Consider the following 6,033-nt stretch of genomic DNA (forward strand, 5'->3'; position numbering starts at 1 on the left):
ATAAGTGAAACCAAAATCGTTAAGCTACAATTACACAGAAAATTCTCTTTCCTAGACGCCGTTCAAGGTTAGTTTGAGTTAAACCTCCCACTTAAGCTAATGAATCAGTTGGTGACCTAAGTTAATTAGTTCCTTGCACAAAATAGAGATGGACAGAGAATGACGGAGAAGGTTAGAGAGAAACATTCTTCGTGAGAGCTAGAAGAGAAAGTTAGATAAAAGAAAGAGAAATTGGAAGAAAATCAAAAGGGATTCAAATTCGTCCTTTTGCACTTGAGAGTTGAACACTTAGGTGACTTAGAAAAGCTTAAATAAGGTGCTTAAGTTAAAACGAATATCTTTAAGCCCCAATTAATCCATAAATTCTCGTTCTTAGAGGCCAAAGAAGGTTAGTTTGAGTTAAACAGGGCCGCTTAAGCTTACTACAGAAACAATTAGTTGTCTAAGTTAATCAGTGCCTAAAACAAAATGGAGGATGGAGAAGGATGAGAAAAGTTAGATAGAAACTTTCTTCTTGAGAGCTAGAAGAGAAAGTTACAAAAAAAATATAAAATAAATAAATGAAGAGTAGAAAATCAAATGGAATTCAAATTCATCCTTATGGACTTGAGAGTTCAACACTTAGGTGAGTGAGAAACCTTGAATGAGGTGCTTAAGTTAAACTAATATCGTTAAGCTACGATTACTCAGGAAATTCTCTTTCCTAGAAGCTATTCAAGGTTAGTTTGAGTTAAACTTCCCAATTAAGCTAATGAATCAGTTGGTGACCTAATCTAGTTAGTTCCTAGAACAAAATAAACAAGTACGGACATGGACGAAGAAGGTTGGATAGAAACATTCTTCATGAGAGCTAGAGGAGAAAGTTAGAGAAAAGAAAGAGAAGTAAGAACAAAATCAAAGGGAATTCAAATTCATCCTTTTGGGCTTGAGAATTGAACCCTTTGGTGATTTAGAAAATCTTAAATGATGTGGTTATATTAAATAGAGAAAGATGTAGAAGGACAGAGAAAGCTAGAGAGAAACTTTCTTCTCGAGATCTTGAAGAGAAAGCTAGAGAAAAGAAGGAGAAATGGGAAGGAAATCAAAGGGCATTCAAATTCATCCTTTTGTGCCTGAGATTTGAACAGTTAAGTAGTTTAGAAAACCTTAAATGAGGTGCTTATGTTGTTTAACTAATACCTACCGTTAAGCTACAATTACTGAGAAAATTATTTTTCCTAAACGCTAAGCAAGGGTAGTTTGAGTTAAACTTCCCACTTAAGCTAATGAATCATTTAGTGGCCTAAGCTAATTACTTCATAGAACAAAATAGAGAAGGATGGACAAGGACGGAGAAGGTTATCGTGAAACATTCTTCATGAGAGAGCTAGAAAAGAAAGTTTGAGAAAAGAACGAGAAATAGGACGAAAATCAAAGGGAATTCAAATTCATCATTTTTGACTTGAGAATTGAACACCTTGGTGATTTAGAACACCTTAAACAATGTGCTTAAGTTAAACTAATATCATTAAGCTCCAGTTAATCCGAAAATTCTCGTTCTTAGAGGAAAAGCAAGGTTATTTTGAGCTAAACTTGGCCACCTAAGCTAATGAAGCAATTAGTGGCCTAAGCTAATTAGTTCCTAGAACAAAATAGGGAAGGATGTAGAAGTATGGAGAAAGTTAGAGAGAAACATTCTTCTTGAGAGCAAGAAGAGAAACTTGGGGAAAGGAAAGAGATACAGGAAAGAAATCAAAGGGAATTGGAGTTCATCCTTTTGGAATTTAGAATTGAACACTTGGGTGTTTAAGAAAACCTTAAATAAGGTGCTTAGGTTAAACCAATATCATTAAGCTACGATTACTCATAAAATTCTCGTTCCCAGTGGCTATGCAAGGCTAGCTTGAGTTAAACTCTGCCACTTAAGCTCATGAAACAATTAGTGGCCTAGGCTAATTAGTTCCTGGAACAAAATAGAGAATGATGAAGAAGGACGAAGAAAGTTAGAGAGAAACATTCTTCTTGAGAGCAACAAGAGAAAGTTAGAGAAACAAAAGAGAAATACGAAGAAAATTAAAGGGAAATCAAATTCATTCGTTTGGACTTGAGAATTGAACACTTGGCGGTTTCGAAAACCTTAAATAAGGCGTTTAAGCTAAACTAAGATCGTTAAGCTTATATTACATTGAAAATTCTCCTTCTTAGAGTGTAAAGAGGGTTAGTTTATTCACCCAGAAAAAAAAAAAAAGGATGGTTAGTTCGAGCTAAACTTGGCCACTTAAGCTAATGAAACCATTAGTGGGCTATGCTAATTAGTTCTTAGAATAAAATAGAGAAGGATGTAGAGGGACGAAGAAAGTAAGAGAGCAACTTTCTTCTTCAGAGCTAAAAAAGACAGTTATAGAAATAAAAGAGAATTTGGAATAAAATCGAAGGGAATTCAAATTCATGCTTGTGGACTTAAGAATTCAATACTTTTTTGGGTGAATAAGAATTCAACACGTAGGTGATTAAGAAACCTTGAATCTGGTTCATAAGTGAAACCAAAATCGTTAAGCTACAATTACACAGAAAATTCTCTTTCCTAGACGCCGTTCAAGGTTAGTTTGAGTTAAACCTCCCACTTAAGCTAATGAATCAGTTGGTGACCTAAGTTAATTAGTTCCTTGCACAAAATAGAGATGGACAGAGAATGACGGAGAAGGTTAGAGAGAAACATTCTTCGTGAGAGCTAGAAGAGAAAGTTAGATAAAAGAAAGAGAAATTGGAAGAAAATCAAAAGGGATTCAAATTCGTCCTTTTGCACTTGAGAGTTGAACACTTAGGTGACTTAGAAAAGCTTAAATAAGGTGCTTAAGTTAAAACGAATATCTTTAAGCCCCAATTAATCCATAAATTCTCGTTCTTAGAGGCCAAAGAAGGTTAGTTTGAGTTAAACAGGGCCGCTTAAGCTTACTACAGAAACAATTAGTTGTCTAAGTTAATCAGTGCCTAAAACAAAATGGAGGATGGAGAAGGATGAGAAAAGTTAGATAGAAACTTTCTTCTTGAGAGCTAGAAGAGAAAGTTACAAAAAAAATATAAAATAAATAAATGAAGAGTAGAAAATCAAATGGAATTCAAATTCATCCTTATGGACTTGAGAGTTCAACACTTAGGTGAGTGACAAACCTTGAATGAGGTGCTTAAGTTAAACTAATATCGTTAAGCTACGATTACTCAGGAAATTCTCTTTCCTAGAAGCTATTCAAGGTTAGTTTGAGTTAAACTTCCCAATTAAGCTAATGAATCAGTTGGTGACCTAATCTAGTTAGTTCCTAGAACAAAATAAACAAGTACGGACATGGACGAAGAAGGTTGGATAGAAACATTCTTCATGAGAGCTAGAGGAGAAAGTTAGAGAAAAGAAAGAGAAGTAAGAACAAAATCAAAGGGAATTCAAATTCATCCTTTTGGGCTTGAGAATTGAACCCTTTGGTGATTTAGAAAATCTTAAATGATGTGGTTATATTAAATAGAGAAAGATGTAGAAGGACAGAGAAAGCTAGAGAGAAACTTTCTTCTCGAGATCTTGAAGAGAAAGCTAGAGAAAAGAAGGAGAAATGGGAAGGAAATCAAAGGGCATTCAAATTCATCCTTTTGTGCCTGAGATTTGAACAGTTAAGTAGTTTAGAAAACCTTAAATGAGGTGCTTATGTTGTTTAACTAATACCTACCGTTAAGCTACAATTACTGAGAAAATTATTTTTCCTAAACGCTAAGCAAGGGTAGTTTGAGTTAAACTTCCCACTTAAGCTAATGAATCATTTAGTGGCCTAAGCTAATTACTTCATAGAACAAAATAGAGAAGGATGGACAAGGACGGAGAAGGTTATCGTGAAACATTCTTCATGAGAGAGCTAGAAAAGAAAGTTTGAGAAAAGAACGAGAAATAGGACGAAAATCAAAGGGAATTCAAATTCATCATTTTTGACTTGAGAATTGAACACCTTGGTGATTTAGAACACCTTAAACAATGTGCTTAAGTTAAACTAATATCATTAAGCTCCAGTTAATCCGAAAATTCTCGTTCTTAGAGGAAAAGCAAGGTTATTTTGAGCTAAACTTGGCCACCTAAGCTAATGAAGCAATTAGTGGCCTAAGCTAATTAGTTCCTAGAACAAAATAGGGAAGGATGTAGAAGTATGGAGAAAGTTAGAGAGAAACATTCTTCTTGAGAGCAAGAAGAGAAACTTGGGGAAAGGAAAGAGATACAGGAAAGAAATCAAAGGGAATTGGAGTTCATCCTTTTGGAATTTAGAATTGAACACTTGGGTGTTTAAGAAAACCTTAAATAAGGTGCTTAGGTTAAACCAATATCATTAAGCTACGATTACTCATAAAATTCTCGTTCCCAGTGGCTATGCAAGGCTAGCTTGAGTTAAACTCTGCCACTTAAGCTCATGAAACAATTAGTGGCCTAGGCTAATTAGTTCCTGGAACAAAATAGAGAATGATGAAGAAGGACGAAGAAAGTTAGAGAGAAACATTCTTCTTGAGAGCAACAAGAGAAAGTTAGAGAAACAAAAGAGAAATACGAAGAAAATTAAAGGGAAATCAAATTCATTCGTTTGGACTTGAGAATTGAACACTTGGCGGTTTCGAAAACCTTAAATAAGGCGTTTAAGCTAAACTAAGATCGTTAAGCTTATATTACATTGAAAATTCTCCTTCTTAGAGTGTAAAGAGGGTTAGTTTATTCACCCAGAAAAAAAAAAAAAAAAAAAAAAAGGGATGGTTAGTTCGAGCTAAACTTGGCCACTTAAGCTAATGAAACCATTAGTGGGCAATGCTAATTAGTTCTTAGAATAAAATAGAGAAGGATGTAGAGGGACGAAGAAAGTAAGAGAGCAACTTTCTTCTTCAGAGCTAAAAAAGACAGTTATAGAAATAAAAGAGAATTTGGAATAAAATCGAAGGGAATTCAAATTCATGCTTGTGGACTTAAGAATTCAATACTTTTTTGGGTGAATAAGAATTCAACACGTAGGTGATTAAGAAACCTTGAATCTGGTTCATAAGTGAAACCAAAATCGTTAAGCTACAATTACACAGAAAATTCTCTTTCCTAGACGCCGTTCAAGGTTAGTTTGAGTTAAACCTCCCACTTAAGCTAATGAATCAGTTGGTGACCTAAGTTAATTAGTTCCTTGCACAAAATAGAGATGGACAGAGAATGACGGAGAAGGTTAGAGAGAAACATTCTTCGTGAGAGCTAGAAGAGAAAGTTAGATAAAAGAAAGAGAAATTGGAAGAAAATCAAAAGGGATTCAAATTCGTCCTTTTGCACTTGAGAGTTGAACACTTAGGTGACTTAGAAAAGCTTAAATAAGGTGCTTAAGTTAAAACGAATATCTTTAAGCCCCAATTAATCCATAAATTCTCGTTCTTAGAGGCCAAAGAAGGTTAGTTTGAGTTAAACAGGGCCGCTTAAGCTTACTACAGAAACAATTAGTTGTCTAAGTTAATCAGTGCCTAAAACAAAATGGAGGATGGAGAAGGATGAGAAAAGTTAGATAGAAACTTTCTTCTTGAGAGCTAGAAGAGAAAGTTACAAAAAAAATATAAAATAAATAAATGAAGAGTAGAAAATCAAATGGAATTCAAATTCATCCTTATGGACTTGAGAGTTCAACACTTAGGTGAGTGAGAAACCTTGAATGAGGTGCTTAAGTTAAACTAATATCGTTAAGCTACGATTACTCAGGAAATTCTCTTTCCTAGAAGCTATTCAAGGTTAGTTTGAGTTAAACTTCCCAATTAAGCTAATGAATCAGTTGGTGACCTAATCTAGTTAGTTCCTAGAACAAAATAAACAAGTACGGACATGGACGAAGAAGGTTGGATAGAAACATTCTTCATGAGAGCTAGAGGAGAAAGTTAGAGAAAAGAAAGAGAAGTAAGAACAAAATCAAAGGGAATTCAAATTCATCCTTTTGGGCTTGAGAATTGAACCCTTTGGTGATTTAGAAAATCTTAAATGATGTGGTTATATTAAATAGAGAAAGATGTAGA

The sequence above is a fragment of the Camellia sinensis genome, unplaced genomic scaffold (assembly GCF_055761805.1).
Source record: "Camellia sinensis isolate YWXY unplaced genomic scaffold, ASM5576180v1 Unanchor3, whole genome shotgun sequence".
NCBI lineage: Eukaryota > Viridiplantae > Streptophyta > Magnoliopsida > Ericales > Theaceae > Camellia > Camellia sinensis.